Genomic DNA, 17,619 nt, shown 5'->3' with positions numbered 1-17,619 from the left:
TGATATATAAAAACACCTATGCAACCATCTCCAAAAGATTTAAACACATACATTCCCCCATGTGCAGTGCTGGAGAAGTCTGCTCCCAACATTCCAACAGCATTTCTTCTGCATCTTTCTGTTCAGGCATTTGTTATTTGAAATAATCAGGAATCCCTCTGCCTGGCTGTACTATTTTAACAATGTTATCTACTATTAACACTCATATGTCAATCCAAGGTAGACGAGACTTAAGAAACCAATGCCACATTGGTCAGGACTACTTTAATGGTAATAGCTATTGTAATAGAATTTTGCAAGTCTGAATATGTTTCCCCCACTCTATCTAGGTATGAATTAGGGAGGGCATTATTTTCTCACATTATTTTCTTGGCCCAGGCTCCAGCCCCTCATATCTGACAGTTACCTTCTTAGCGGCTCTTCCTTTTGTCTTTCAAGGCTATTCTCTCTGCCATCTCTTGAGCAGCAGTGAAGCCACACATACAACTTTACACACACTGTCTTCCATAGAAGCCAGTATAGCAGAAGAGTATGTAGCAACCAACACCTTTGGCCTGATGTTCAGTGGAAGGTAAGGGTTATCTAGAATGCTGTTGTGAGCATTCCAGCTAAAGGAAGTGGCCAGAGCCAATATTTTTAAAGCTTTGGCTGATGTGAAAGACTTTTAAGAAGTAATATTTGGATTAGATACTCTGGAAAGAAAGGCTTTCAGTGTTCAGGATGAACTCTTCCCTTTGTTTCCTCGCCATGAGGAATACTGGAGCACATCTGTTTAGAAAAATGCTGGTAGATTGTGTTGGAGGAAGATTTCTCTTGCATAATACAGCAAAGAAGAACAACAGCCATCAGGAGAAAGTGTAGTTTAGCAGGCAACTGAAGTTGGAGGAGGAGCAGGTCCGGCAAATCAACCAAAGGTGAGGTGAATGGGAAGGCAGGGTCCACAAAGACACTGAAAGCCTACAGACTTACTTAGTTTAGAAGGCAAGTTCCTCCTCCCCTCCAGTGCAAAGCACAGTTTAGAACAGCAGAAGACAACTGACCTGAAGGTGCTAAATCCTACTTAAAGATTTTGCATAAGCTCAGGCAATGAAGAACAGAAAAGTTGAGCGGATCATTCAGAATGTAAATGCGCACATAGGTAGAGACAGCCGTTAGAATCAATTTTATTTGTTTATTGAGGAAAATGTAACCAAAACTACACAGAAGGACACTATTCCAGAAGATAGGCACTGCATGGAGAAGGTACATTCCCAGAGTCGCATATGTGGACTTCACCTAGAATTCTGGCTGGGGAATCCCAGCAGTTGAAAGCCACGCATCTTAAAATTGGTGAGGTTAGGAAGCACTGCATTAGATAATGATGCTTCACAGAAGGAACCTGGAGCATGCCCATCCTCCTGGATTTAATGGAACAAGTGGACAAAATTGGAGAAAGGCAGTTCCCCCAAATAATCCGCCATGTAGGGATTTATAGGTGATAGCAATAGCACTTAGACTTATATACTGCTTCACAGTGCTTTACAGCCCTCTCTAAGCAGTTTACAGAGTCAGCATGTTAAGGTAATGGATATTTAATAGCTAACCAGTTGTTATAAGGCTGCTGTAAATGTTGATGCAATGAGAACGAGTCAGCAGGGTATTGCTGCTTTAAGACTGAGGTTGAATCAGCAGGGTTATTGCCACTTTAAGAAGCTGTCTATATAAAGGTGGCCATAAGAGGGTATCTCCTAGTGTTCTATCTCCATTGTATTTCTCTGTGTGGAGTAATGAAGTCTGATTGCTTGACTAGTATGTGCCTACCACACACACACACACACACACACACACGTGTGTGTGTGTGTGTGTGCATATTTTCTTAAGTTTTCGCGGGTACTTACATGTATGGCATTCAGCTTTGTTTGGGTATTTTCCCACGTCATTGTAGTTGTGCTTTTAAAGTTGAAGCAACGTTTTGGCAGAATCTCATCTGCCATCATCAGGCTTCCGTATAGAGATGAACACTATACAGAAGCCTGATGATGGCAGATGAGATTCTGCCGAAACGTTGCTACAACTTTAAAAGCACAACTACAATGATGTGGGAAAATACCCAAACAAAGCTGAATGCCATACATACATACATACATACATACATACATACATACATACATACATACATGTCAAACTTGAGCCTGCTGAGATTTGAACTGATAACCAGTGTTTTGAATTGCACCCACAAGCCTTCTTATACCCAATGCAGTTCACTGAACAGCAACTGTTACATGGGCATAGACAGCCTATGCTTGCAGATTTGGACCAGTTACAGCTTCCAAATACTCATGAATTGCAACTTCATGTAGCATACATTGCAAAAACCAAAAGGAAGATGATGAAAAAGGTGTGAATTACTGTGAACAGGGCCTCCAGGAAAACAGGTCTTCGTTTATCGCCAAATTTAGGCCAAAATGTGCACTCCCATTTATATCAAAATGTTATGGTCCGTGATCCCTGTGGTGCCTCCTCACCACAAGAAAATGGCCTCACCATTACAAGAAAATTACATACAACTGGGAAATCTTTCAGGTTCACTGGGAACCATTATGATGACAGGCATGTGGCCACACAACATTATGCCTGTCAGCACCTCCTTAATCCAAATGTGCTTCATCTAGTATGTAATGCCAGAGACCACTCCAACAACTATAATGTAATAGGTGGAAACTATTAGTCTGCATACATATAGATTTATAATTCGGGATAACTTTGGAATTGGTGAATTGGCGTACTTGTGAATAACCAACTATGTATCATCAGCACAGTGATAGTCAACCATGTTTTATATTGAGTTTCTTCATCTTATTTAGGAGACCTTGGTAGATTGTAAAAATGATGTCCATTAGACATTTACTGCTGAGTTGTCTTGTAAATTCTGATCCCATATCATAAATAAGGGGAAAAGTTGAGAGTTGTGCAGGACAGGACAGGCTATTTTCATTCACATTAGAATAATGTCATTCCTCTTCCTTTTGCTAAATTCTGCTTATCGACGTTGATTATTCAAAAATAGCATGTATAATTTATATCGCAAAAGATCTGTAATGTAGCAGTGAAGCATGGATTCCATTAGACCAAACTCACTTGCATTAGCATGCTAATGTTCTCCTAGATAGGTGACTTCTAACATCCTATATTATAGCATATAACTCTCCAGCCTGAGAAAAAGAGACTATTGTGTGGATTTTCTCTGTCTCCCTGATTCATCTTCCAAAAGTTTCATCTGAAATATAATCAAAATATAATGCAATGCATATGAAGCCAGCAGAAATTAAGTGACTCAAGAGTGGCAATATTTAAAATAAAATTGGTAGTAGAAACATAAAAAAGACTTCAAAGATTAATTCCATTGCTGTGAATGGAGGAATTCCATTCCTAGAACAAATTGATCCTAGTACCCAGTTCCTCCTGCTGTTTTCCATCTCCATCATCCAGTCTGGTCCTAGATATTGAGCAGCATTTTTGAATGGTTTAAGACAAACTTCATTTCATTTGAGGGCCACATCAGGGTTGTGTTTGACTTCGTGGTGTGTGTGTGTGTGTGGGGGCAGCTCAACATGACTCGTGTTGTGGCCCAAATGCTCTGCCAATGAAAATGGAGCTCGGGAGGGCCACCTCCCGAGCTCCATTTTGGCCCCCCTGATCCACCTCCCGAGCTCCATTTTTTTCTGGCAGAGGCATCGCAGGTCAGTCCCTTGCTGTTTCCAGGACGGCCCTGCAGGCTGGCTCTACGCACCCCATGGGCCGGTTTTAGCCCCCAGGCCATGAGTTCGACACCCCTGGTTTAAGATGACATTGACAGTCTCAGATAGAGAACCAATCATGGCAATGCTTGCCTTTTATTAGCAAAATAATTTCTAGTCCATGAAGTTGTGTTCATAACAATTCAGGCAGCTCAAACTACCTGATTACTTTGGAAAAAACTATTTGTTCTTTCAGGTAAAAAGCAGAGAAGAAGATATATTTTATTGGAGAAATACTCTTAAACTGTCCCATGTAAAAAAAAAAAAAAACAATCAGGAAATCATGTAATCACGAGCCCTTCAAATCAGTTTGAAAGCATATAGGGTAAAATTCTGAATTTTTGTCAAGTAAATATTTCACAGATTGCCTTCTGGGGGGAGCTCCTGGAAGTTCTCTGTTGCATATTGACAAATAAATAAGTAAAGCAATGGTTAAACATTTTTTCCTTCTATCTCCTTTTCCTCTATCCCCTTCTATCCCTTCTTCTGGATATTCATCTCATCTACTGAAATGCAAGAGAGATTGAGACTTCCTACTGAGTTCCTTGATCAGGAGAAAGGCATTCTTCAGAATGAAATTAACCTTGACATTCTTCAGAAAAATCAACATTTAAAATCAGTCATGCATACTACTGTGGCTAAAGCAAACTTTTCACCTCCACTTTTCACTTGAATTCCAGCATTAGACTGTCTTATCTGTATGTTTGTCTCTTCATTGTAATTTCCATAACAAATTCAATTCATAACGGTCATGTAGAGGCAAAGAATATTTGGAAATGCTGTCTGTGCTGTTGCAGGCTTTGCAGTTGTCTAGACCTGTCTATGCATACAATCTTCTTGTCACAAAGCTGGGCTGACACATTACATTTATACATGGTTAACAAAACATAGAAATAGCCCAACGACCTGGATGTTCAAGACACATGGATTTATCAACTGAGCACGCCAGTTGGTTTGGCCTGAACCACTGAAGCACAAAATGTAACCAAACACATTTTGTTTAGCACATAGGATGTGCTAAAGGAGTGGATATTAGTTAGATTGTACCTTCTCAAAGAAATGCTGTTGAATTGCTGCATACATTCTCTAGGTTCACTCTCTCAGCAAGCAGGACTACACATTATTTTTGCTACTTCATAGTGATAAATGCTAAAATGGAGTACCCAACAGAAAAACAAGCCACGCTTTGTAACTGCAATTTGTTCTTGGTGTCTTAACTCTTATGGTCTATTATATTACATCCATCTTGTCTTTTTGCTTAAGTAAAAACAAAGTTGAGAAGCAAAATTGCAAGTAGTCCTCACTTAGCAACTGCAATTGGGATCAGCAACTCTGTCACTAAGCAACACGATAACTAACACATGATTACAATGAGCTTACAATTTCACTTTTGCTATGATCGTTCAGTGAGACATCACATGACTGTGAGTTGCAATTTTATTACAGGCTTCTCTGTTGATTCTGCCTGTCAGAAGCCAATTGTGAAGTGCCCAAATGACAACCACAACTGCTGCAACAGCTGTTAATAGCAATAGCACATAGACTTATATACTGCTTCATCGTGCTTTTACAACCCTCTCTAAGTGGTTTACAGAATCAGCATATTGCCCCCAACAATCTGGGTCCTCATTTTACTGACCTCGGAAGGATGGAGTCAACCTTGAGCCTGATGAAATTTGAACTGCTAAATTGCAGGCAGCCGGCAGGCAGCAGAAGTAGCCTGCAGTACTGCACTCTAACCACTGTGCCACCGCAGCTCTTATTTGCATAAAGTTACTTTTTCAGCATTGTTGTAATTTTGAATGATTGCTAAATAGAGCAGTTGTTAATCGAGGTCTACATATATAGTAATCATTACTGCTGTACAATCTGATCCCATATGTATGACTTAGTTTAAATTCTAAAACATTTTTTTACATCTGACTTTTGTTGCTTAATTTGAGAAGGATTTCTTGAAGCCTTCCTCAAGAATTTCACGAAGCTTCTTTTCCTGCAGATGCTTTCAGCTTGTCTATGAAGCATCTCTAAAATGTTGCCTTCTATCTATTGGCATGATAAACTGGCTTGAAAAACATACATTTACTGTGGCCTGTTAAAACTATAGCCATTGTGTTTTAACTTAAGGTAATGCTCAAAAAGCAGTCCCCTTGGTTGTATAGTAAAGATAATAAAATGCAGTTAAAATATTGGGTCAGATAGAGAAATATTGTCACCAGACTTCTTGTGAGACGGGGAAGAATCAGAGGTGGTATTCAGCAGGTTCTGACCAGTTCCGGAGAACAGGTAGCAGAAATTTTAAGTACTTTGGAGAACTGGCAAATACCACCTCTGACTGGCCCTGCCCCCATCTATTCTCTGCCTCCTGAGTCCCAGCTGATTGGCTGCGTCTTCTTTTGTTGCCCTGCAGAGGAGAATGGAGCTGGAAAGCAGGTTATGGGGTGGGGAGGGGGATTTTGCAGTAACCTTCCCCTGGAGTGGGGTGGGAATGCAGATTTTACAGTATCCTCCTGCCACACCCACCTAGCCATGCCATGCCATGCCCACCAAGCCACATCCATAGAACCAGTAGTAAAAAATTTTGAATCCCACCACTGGGAAGAATATCTTATCAACCCAAAAGCAATTGGGAAGCAGATGGTAAAAGAGGACAGGAATCTCATCTCCTATAAGCAGGGCTGTCAAACTCCTGGCCCATGGGCCAGATGTGTTACGCACTGACCATGCCTACACTCGGTTTAGTGAAGGGGAAAAGAGTTCCGATAGGTCACTTGATGCCACTGTGACGCCAGGAGTTTGACACCCCTATCCTAATAGTGTCAAGATTAAAGGATTAGCCATTTAGCACAGTTGTATTTCCTAACCTCGCTCCCCAAAAGTGATTTATTGTAATGTTTGTTTATTTTTAAAAGAGATACTTGTTACAATTATAACAAACTTTAAGCCGTTTTTTTCAAAGCAATAGTTTGTCTAGCACCAAATTAAGTTGGTGAACTGGGGAAAAATGTGGAACAGGGTACAGAAAGGGAATAATAGATGGATTTTAATATCCCCAGGAAATTCCCAGGCTCACCAATGAACAAAGGTGTGTAAATCAAGAGTGGTTGGGGATATTTGCTTTGGTGTTTTTTCTTTTTCCTGAAATCCCCCAAACAAACAGTTTGACAAGGATATGTGAGCTTCTGGGAAAGAGTGTTTAGGCTGTTTTTTTAAGAAGTGAACATAGAGCCCAAGGTTGTCCAGTGAGGCTTTATCCTGGGGTGTTGAAGGATAGCTGAAAAGAAAACCAGGTATGCTCCAGGAAGTGGAACAAATCTATGGAAGCCTAATTGTAGTGATGGATGACTTCATGGAGGAAGACCCAGAAGGGTGAAACTTTGCCGTAATTGAAATAGCAGGGAAAAGAAGCTTTGTTGTCTCTCTTGTTCAACTATTCTGAACAGGGAATGTTGACTGACTTTGTACTCCTGGAAATATATAAATTAGGCCCAATGTCCAATGTATATTCTTTGAAAATTTAATTGGTTAAATAACAGAGAATTTTTCTGACAGTGAGAACAATTAACCAATGGAACAGCTTGCCTTTGGAAGTTATGGGAGTGTGTCATCACTTGAGACTTTCAAGAAGAGATTGGACTTCCCTTTGTCAGAAATGGTGTAGGGTCTCTCGCTTGGGCAGGGGTTTGAACTGGATGATCTACAAGATCCCTTCCAACTCTGTTAATCTGAATCTGAATAATCATTCAGATGTTTAACAGGGAATAGTTTTGAGGGCTTGGGTTTTATTCCTTGCAATGTGCTGATACTAAATTGCCTTTCAATTCAGAGAGTGCAAATAAGTTTGTTTTCTTTCATTTGGATTTTATGCATGGATAAGTTAATATATTGATGCACAAAATGAATCTTACCGCGTTTATTTTACTGGAACAATATATATAAGTAAATATGCAAAAATGAGTATCTCCAAAGAATAACAGCTTTGGAGATTTTTGCATTCCTACAATCAAGCTGTTTCCATCAGTTGTATTACTGTAGTTTATTTTATTACATAAATTAGATTTTATATGATTACAGAAAAGTATAATAACAATGGTTAAGTTGAGGGATCTTTGGTGCTCTCTGAGCTTGGTTGGTTTTTTGCATGCATTTCACTATCCCAACTAGGCAGCATCATTAGTGCCAGTAAGGGTTTGCTCTCAAATACTAGCGGTTTGCCCTATCAGTGTTGGTGTAGGTGGTCTTACAGTTTCTTTGGTTGGCTGTTTTACTGTTAGCTTCTTTGGCAGTTTTTTTGATTGAGGTATTGTTTACTTGATTGTAGGTCTGATGTTAATCTTGGAGTTAAATCTTTGCTCATCTGGGTATGATTGCTGGTGGAGAGGTGCTTAGACCTTTTTGGCTTGTTGATGATCTCTTTTGCATACTCTATGGCAGGGGTCCCCAACCCCTGGACCATGGCCCACTATCAGGCCACAGATTATTTGGAATTGGGCCGCTTAGTGGAGGCATGCATGTGCAACTCAACTTGCGGAACTAGTGGGCTGATGGGTACTCACATGCATGCACGCTGGCCTGCCACTTGCTCAAATTGAGCTATGCACATTCTCGCTGGCCTGCCTTTCATGTAGCCCACTTCCCCTCTCCCAGACTGCTGGATTGCCAATCTGTAAAGGTTGGGGACCCCTGGTCTCTAGACATTGATTATGTCTATAGGTCTATTGATGGCTAATTGGTGAGAGTATCAAACTTCAAGAAATTGTCTAGCATTTTTGGATTTGGCTTAGTCTAGGATGGTCACAGTTTCCCAATTATTCAAAAAGAGAAGGACTTTTTTCTTAGCCTAGGTTTGTTGTGATGTAAGCTTCTAAGAGAAAGGTCAAATTAAAATCCCGCTAAATGATAATTATAATGATAATAATGTGTGATGGCATGGTTTGTTTATCATTTAACTAGCTGAACAATCTGATCATTCTCTGGACTTTGCCTCCAGAAGTTGCGACTTGTTCCATCACTTCTTTTCAAGAAGAGACTGGACAGTCATTCTTCCATAATGGTATAAGGTCTCCTGCTGGAACAGGGGGTTGGACTAGAAAACCTCAAAGGTTCCCTCCAACTCTGTTACTTATATCCATCCTATGAGATACAAGGAATTGTTTTTCCACTCTGTGTGTGAATGACGGGGACAAGTAAAGGGTGGTAGATGGACATATCAGTAAGCTCATTAGTATGTAAATATGCAGAGATGTGTTTCCTGACCCAGTGGAATCCATCTATATAATGCTTAAGCCTGAAATAATAATCTTTGTGTTTAAATAACTCCATTGTGTATCTTATAAAGTTCCCTTTGGAAAACCCAGTTAGATTTCAAGATATTTAACTGTGAAAACTGTGTATAGTCACAGAGTCAGTAGTGAAAGGTCAGCTGCAATCATCAGCCTTTTATTAAAGACACTAATGTACCATAATATTAAAAGCTAAGACAGATTAGCTAAGAGGTAACATTATTATTTTTCTGAGAAATTCAACTTATATATGAACGTTTTGTTAGCTGTGTTAAAAATTAGTAATAATGGAAGGCAATGATGATGTAATGGATTCAGCACAGTGCAGACAAAACTGACCATGGAATTCAATTAGAGAATGACTGAATGATTACAGGAAGGAAGGTGGGGAAGAAAGTTGCTTAAATGGGTTGTTTGGACTCTAATTTCTAAATGCTTCATTAACTACTGTAATTCAAAAGTGGGCTTCCTACTGGTGGCCATAGGCTCTTTAACATTTTGGACACTATGTTGATTAAACTTAGCCAATCTAGACTACAAAAATCCAGATGACCACTAAATATTCAGAAAGACCTTCTTGACTCAAACTATAGGCAATGTTTGCCAGTAATATTTCCCCATTGTGATTGGACATAAATGTATAGACCAGCCAAATGTTGTTCAGAGGCTATAATTGCAACTTGGGGAATCTAAGTTTACTCATCCCTGTTCTCTGTCATCTAATTGGCCCATTCCATGAACATTTGTATTTCTTGATTGGCATCTACTCTTTAACTATATAACTTGATTATTTATATGTATTGCTTTTATTATAGAGAAGCCACCTTAATGGAGCCATATGAGTTGTCCCCCATTTTAATCTTACAGCAAGATACTTTTTGTTTTCCTTTAGGTCAATTGTGTCCAGTTCTTACCTAGCCTAAAGGTACATTAGACTGGTCCAAAATGAAAGAAGATAACTTTTAGTTTTGCCCTAATAAAGACCTGAACCAGAATTTCACCTGAATCTGGGATATACATGTTATTCCATGAGAGTTTTCATGCTGTTATTGGTGCTACAATACAGTCCACAAATTCCTCACAGAATAATATTTCTGAATGCAATCAAATGATAAATGTTATGTTTTGAATAAATGTTTCCTAATATGATTCTGAGGCAAGGAATTACCCTGCTGCAAGAGCATTGAGCCTTTCAGTTTCGTAGCTGTGGAAATGCTTCAAAGAACACAAGAGTTCTGCTTCCTTTTAGTTTTTTTTTTTAAATGATCAGAGGATAGTTTGGTCTTTCAGGCATAAAAGTGCTTATCAATAGAGCTCATTCTGAGATCTTTCCTGGCTGCTCAGATTGTGACCAATTAATTTCATTTTTTATCAGGCAACTAACACACGAAGAAATAATTTGGAAACTTGTCTAAATTTATTCATATTTTTCTCTGGCAGGATCAATAGATCATCTTCAAAAACTTAAGCAAGAATTGAGCTAATGAAAAACCAGCAGATAAATCAAGAGGATAGATCAAATAAGACTAAGTGAAGACTGAATTATTAAATGGCATTATGTAATTATAGAAGATAGTATTGCCTGGTTGATACAAGCCAAGTACAATTCATGCTCTTAACCAAAATATCATGAAGAGTCATGAAATGTTGCTGAGATCAATAATTTTTCCACGTTATAACTTTGGCCCCATACAAAACTATAACCAATCAAAATAGTTATTTCTTTGTAAATTGATCTACTGAACCTCTAGCATAATCAGCTTTGTCTCAATGGGATTAAATTCAAATTTATCCATCCTCATAGAACCTACTGTTAATCATAAACACTCATTTACATCTGAGGAAAAAAAATAGAGAATACATCAATGTTTGACTCTTAAATGGCTTCCTATAAATCCTTTGTGATAAAAGTAAACAAAATTCTGGAGACTACTTCAAAAATTAAATGAATGATCAATGACCTATCAATCTGAATCAAAAAAGTTTATTATGTATTATTTACATATTGACCATCAATATCCAGAAATTCCCATGACTGACTGAATACATTCGTCAAGATTATAGCAAGATATTAAAAACTACCAAGAGGTCTAGGAAAATTAACAAGAAATTATATAATCCATATCTTAGCAAGATGTTGCCACAACTGGCATTCAAAATTCAAGTAACATTTTTAAAGGATTGAGCAAGAATGGGAAATTCTTTTACCTAGTACATATCTATCTTATGTTAGTTTTCTGATCTCATGAATGTTTGTTCTTTTTGAACCCAGTTGGTTCATTGCACTTTTCTGTCCATAAATATGGTTGTATTCTTACTATGATCTTAATAACAACTTTGTTGTGCAGAAAATAGAGCAATGGATACTGTAATTTGACCATTCCCTACAGTCTGCTTTTTATGTATGTGTGTCCCCATCCACATTGATATAGATATTTAGATGTAGAGGATATAGATAGTCTTCGTTCAGAAACCACAATTGGGACTGGCAACTTGGTTGTTAAATGAAGCCATTACTAAATGAAACCATGATTGTTGGTTAATGACCACAATAACATTAAGTAAGAACCCCTGACTGTGCTTATGATCTTACTTTAGCTTTCCTTTGCTTTATAGATCTGTGAAAGTTGTAAATGTGAGAATTGCTTGTAAAGTTACTTTTTCAAAACTCTCATAACTAGAATGATCACTAAACAAGGAAGTTGCTAAATGAGGATTAGATGTAAATGTAGCTGTAGATGTAGGTATGGATAGATACAGTATAGATATAGATATATTGATGTAGATGATTTCCCCATTTCTAGGCCAAGATCTTGTTCCATAAGTGTTACATATACAGCTGTTACAGATAGTCCTTGAGTTACACCCACTCATTCAGTGACTGTTCAAAGTTATGACAGCACTGAAATAAGGAAACTTATGACCATCCTCGGAGTTCCAAGCTTTGTAGCATCTCTGTGATCATGTGGTCCTAATCCGGGCATTTGGTGCCCAATTTGCAGTTATGACATTGCAGCAAACTGAAATTATCATGGTTTTCAACATTCCCCATCAGCTTTCTACAAGCAAAGCCAATCGGGAAGCTGGCAGGAAGTCAGAAGTTGCTTCCATTCCTGAAGCATTTTTGCATCTGGCCATGGCATTCCCCCGTAGCACCAGTGCACCTGGATTGCTGTCACTAAACAATGCAGTCATAAGACATCATGCTTTATCCCTCTATCACGGGGTGCCAAACTCAAGGCTCATGAGCAGAATCCAGTTTTTGCTTGCAGACTTCACGGATCTGGCTAGCCGGTGCTTAAATCTCGCCTCTGGGTCTGGCCTGGAAATAACAAAGGACTGGCCCGTGGTGCCTCTGCTAGTAATAGCAGTCTAAAAATGGGGCATGGGGGTACACATGGGTCCCCCCACGCTCCCTTTTGGCCAGCAGAGTGCTGCAGGAGGCATTCATCCCTTCCCCCCTACTTCTTCTGTCCCCCACTGGCCGGCTCGCAGAGGACAACTACAATGTGGATTTGGCCCACAAAGAAATCCAGTTTGACACTCCTGCTCTATCACTTAATTACAAAAATTCCAGGCCCAAATGCTGTTTTTAACCTGATATTACTGTAACTCTTTATTTAATTTCTTTGATTGCTTTCCTTCTTGTAATTTTAAACAGTTCAGAAGTTATTTCTTCTGCATTTGTTGTTGTCCTATCTGCATGCTGACTTTAATGCCTATTGTCACTCACTTTCTTCCATAATAGAATCAGTTTCTGGTTATATTTCCTCTTTATAGTATTTTTTGGCATTCTATAATTCTGTTTGTAAAAGTTTTTATTTGTTCTTGATCAGATGTGTTCTGAGATTATTTTACCGTATTTCTGTGTTAACTGTAAATGTTCTTGTGTTTTTTGGAACTTGACACCATATTTTTTTTCTTCTTGACATGTTGACAGTCTTGACTGAGATGTCTTCCTTTGTCCTTCCTTGATTCTAATTGGACATCAACTATCAGTCATCATATAGGCTTTTCATGGCTCAAAGCTTTCATTCTTCATTTTTATTCGTCTATCATGAGAGCTTGTTCAGAAAACAACTTGGATTTTTATCCTTTTTGAAATTTTGTGAAAACTTTTTTCTATTTTAGCTTTCGTGACGTCTGTTAATGTTTGTACCTTTTCTAACATTGATTTTATGTTCAGTTGTACAATTTCAGGTCATTTACCTTTGGCTTACCTTCTCTCTTCAATTGATTGAATTTAACCCATACATTTGATACCAGTGATTCTTGATCTGACTTTTTCTCTCAAGTTCAATTGAAGTTACTGATTTTTGCCCCAGAGAGATTATTAGGTTTAAAATCCATTCCAAACCAATAAATTTTCAGTCATGATGGGGAGAAAATACATGCCTTGATAGTTGCACTGAAAAATGTCTATGGATATTCTCAGTCATCCAGGTCATGGTTGTCCCAAAAGTGCTTTTTCAAGAGGCAAGATTGGAGATAGATGATGTTGTATCCAGTAGTGGGATCCTACCTGTTCCACTACCAGTTCGGCGATCACGTGTGCATGTACCTAACACACACGCAGCTTTCCACACACCAGCTGAGGCCTGCAGCGCCAATCAGCTAAGAGGATAAAGAAGAGAAAAGCGCAGGGGTGGGTGGGAGGGCCGATCCTGCGCTTTTCTCTTCTTTCTCCTTTCAGCTGATCATTGGAGGCTTTTTTCCCCTCCTCTCAGCTGATCGTTGGAGGCTTTTTTTTACTACCGGTTCAGCCAAACTGGGCCAAACCAATACCATACCACCACTGATCATATCCCTCCCCCTTCTGTTGAGAGCGCTGTTCAATTTTGATATAGATGACCTCTTCATTAAAGCATGGCACAACATAGGAGAACATCAGGTCTAGATTCAGCAGTCCATCTGCATTTAAAAGACAAAGAGAACTCTTCTGTAGACAGCAAAGTCCACATTTTGGACAGACAGGACTTGTGGTTTAAAAGAAGGTTCAAAGAGGCTGTCTGTCAAAATTGAACAGCCCTCTGTCAACAGAGAGGGAGGGGATATGACATCATCTATCTTCAGTCTACAACACAGTTCTTTCAACAGTTCCAAGAAGGCTCCACACCCATTTGCACCACTTAGGTGACCCTGATGACAGAGATAAACCTCCAGGTGACCTTAATGACTCACTAAAAGAATGCAAATGACCAGCTATTTGCAAGGAGTATAAATCCTTCCATTCCTCACTATCCAGTAAGAGCAGAAGAAGCTTCTTGGATGAGAAGTGAAATGTTTTCAAAGAAAAAACCAGAAACTCCAGTTCCCTCTTGAAAAAGCATCTTTGGGAGTTGTACTGGAAAATAAATACCCCAGAGTGTTTTGGGGTACCTAGTTCATGAGCAGATGAGAGATATATGTATTGAATCCTATAGCCCATGATAGATTCATTAGGGTAGTTTGACAGGACTGAGAATACTCTGTGTTTGAAGTATAAACTGATTTTTTGACAGGGGATGCCACTAGAATATAAACTGGATGCAATAACACTGATGATGTTACCCAGTTTGGATAATGAAACGTCAGCCAAAAAACAGTGGCACTTCAAGAGCACCAAGGATCCCTGATTCATTTGTTTTGGTTCTTTTTTCCCCCAAATATGGAATCAGCAGTATATTTTATGAATTTTGTGAAATTTCATATTTTATGGGCACTATATTCAATCATCTGATTTATGAGTTATTCTTTTAATTTTTATGAAATTGCCCTAAGCACATTTAATAGCTGCAGTAAAGTTTTGGTTTTTTTTAACTCAAACAAGTATAGAAGGGGATGGAACTCTGACCTTGGAAATTTGTTCTAAAATAAACTAAGCGACTGTTTTTAATTGCAGGGAAGGGAAGTAATGCGATAGCCCTAGTGGTTCAAGTATGAGGCTAGAAAGCGGGAGATCATGAGTTCAAGTCCTGCCTCAGCCATGAAAATGGGTTGGGTGACTTTGGGCCACACACACACACTCTCTCAGCCCAATCAACCGCACAGGGTTATTGTGGGGAAAATAGGAGGTGGAGAAAGCTGTGTTTGGATATATTTGTTGTTTTGAATTACTTATAAAAATAATAAAGGTGGGATACAAATAAATAAAAAGATTGATTCAAGGTGAATAATACTGTAAAGCACAGCTGTTGGCTGAGAAAAATGAAAAATGCAGCAGAAGATCTGTGAAGAACTAGATTTGAAGAGCAGCTATAGGTTAAGATGTCAGGAGAGAATTAGGATATCAACACTTTTATAGTAACCAACAAGCAGATTACAGAATGAGGGATCCTTCTTCATAGAAAGTACAACTTGCAACCATTCAGAGTTACAGTGACACCTTAAAAAAGTCATTTACAACCAGACTTCACACTTATGACTGTTGCAGCCTCCCCACAGTCATTAATTAAAATGTTGGTGCTTGGTGATTAGCTTGTATTTATGATGGTTGCAGCATCATAAATACAAGCCCTGTGATTGGCACATGCAACCTTCCTAACTGCTTTCTAGCCTGATACCTTAACTCCACTAGGAGTTAAGGGCTACTGCATTATTTCCCTTCCCTGCGAAGCCAATGGGGGAAGCAGGATTCATTTAATGACTGTATGATTCACTTAATAACTGTGGTGATTTGCTTAGTAATATATCACATATAGGGTCTTACAATCCATATTTTTAAAGTATTTTAATAAAATGTTGAAAGGCAAATCAAACGTTCTTTTTGAAGTGCTTGTACTGGTACATTTGTGTCCAAAAAAGCGAGTGCAACTCTTTTAACAATCTCTTCACTTAGCAATGAAAATTCTGTTCCAAATATTGTGGCCGTAAGTCCAAGGCCACCTCTAAACCATATATTTTTAAACAAGTAATAAGTTGGGGGGGTGGGGATACCCATATAAAACTGCTAAGATTTGTAGAGGCCTGTTATCTAAGCACACCAAACGATCAAGGCAAGCCTTGTTGCTGAATTTTTTTTGTTTTGTTTTGTTTTAAAATTAGATCTATCATGGAAAGTGAGTAACAGTGGAAAATGTGTTCTTAGTAAGCAGATACAGGAAAAGAAAACATGTGCTTTCAGGAGAAGAATCCAAAACATAAGGGCATTGGAGACAACCATGCTCAATGTTGTAGACAAACTGTTCTTACGGGAATTTCCCACTAGTGAAAATGCTGCATTTCTGAGGAATCTATGGCTATTTGGAGACTGCTGTATCATAGAGTTCTGCCTCATATCTCTAACTTTCTTATTTCAAAGAAAAGGTGTCATTATTACAAGTTTTTTTGACTAAATTGAGCATTTTAGCAAAAATCAGGAACTCGGCTATTGACTTCACATGCATGCTTTATTAAACAGAGTTTGTCCATCATCTATATTTATTAATGAAATGTCTATGTGGCCCATTTCACCTAACTAACTCTGATATTATTTGATAAGCAGTGAATACAGTAAATAAAATGAAGTAATGAAGTATATTGGGGAGGGGGGGGGATTCAGACTAAATATGAATAGACAGAGAGATGCCCATTAAACTATTCATTTTGTTCATAGCAGTTGGCAATAGCTATCCAACTTTGATTGATCTAGACAAAATGAAGCAGAATCAGAGTTAGATAATATTTGAGTTATTGACCTGATTGGAAAGATTCAGAAAGATTGCAAAGGAAGGATAGGATCACCCTCTTGTGTATTGCTGCCAGGAGAACAAGGCCCGCTGGCCGGATCTGACCTGTGGGGTGCTTAGATCTGGCCCAAGGCTCTGCCCTGGAAACAGCAAGGGAGTGGCCACACGTGCCACCCTGACCTTCATTTTTGCTGGCAGAGAATTTCAGGAGGTCCTTGTGGCTAAAAATGGAGCCCATAAATGACCCCCCAAGCCAGTGGTGGGATTCAAATTTTTTTACTACTGGTTCTGTGGGCATGGCTTGGTGAGCATGGCTTGGTGGGCATGGCAGGGGAAGGATCCTGCAAAAATCTCCATCCCCACCCCACTCCAGGGGAAGGATACAGTAAAATCCCCATTGTCTCCCCACCCCACTAATCTGCTTTCCAGCTCTGTTCTCCTGTGCAAGACAACAAAAGAAGACCCAGTCGATCAGCTCGGACTCGGGAGACAGAGAATAGATGGGGGTGGGGCCAATTAGAGGTGGTATTCCAAACTACTCAAAATTTCCACAACTGGTTCTCCCGAACTGGTCAGAACCTGCTGAATACCACCTCTTCCCTGAGCTCTGTTTCGGCGGCAGAGGGCTGCGGGAGGCCATCACAGATGAAAACAGGGCCCAGGCTCTGTTTTCACTGCCCCCCCAAGCTCCTCTCTGGCAGAGGTCTAGCAAAGCAAACTAAAACAAAGCAAAAGGAGAAATGTTTCCCCTTTTGCATTTGAGCATCCAAGAAGGGACAAGAAAGGAAAAAGGGAAAGAGAAGGAAAGATGGGAAGAGAAAGAAAAATAAGGAAAGAGGGGAGAGAGGAAGAAAGGAGAATGAAGAGGGAAGGAAAAAGAAGAAAAGGAAGGAAGGAAGGAAAGAAGGAAGGAAGGAG

The sequence above is a fragment of the Pseudonaja textilis genome, chromosome 2, assembly GCF_049901715.1.
Source record: "Pseudonaja textilis isolate UNSWEBS1 chromosome 2, rPseTex1.2, whole genome shotgun sequence".
Taxonomy (NCBI): Eukaryota; Metazoa; Chordata; class Lepidosauria; order Squamata; family Elapidae; genus Pseudonaja; species Pseudonaja textilis.
This window is presented reverse-complemented; position numbering follows the sequence as displayed.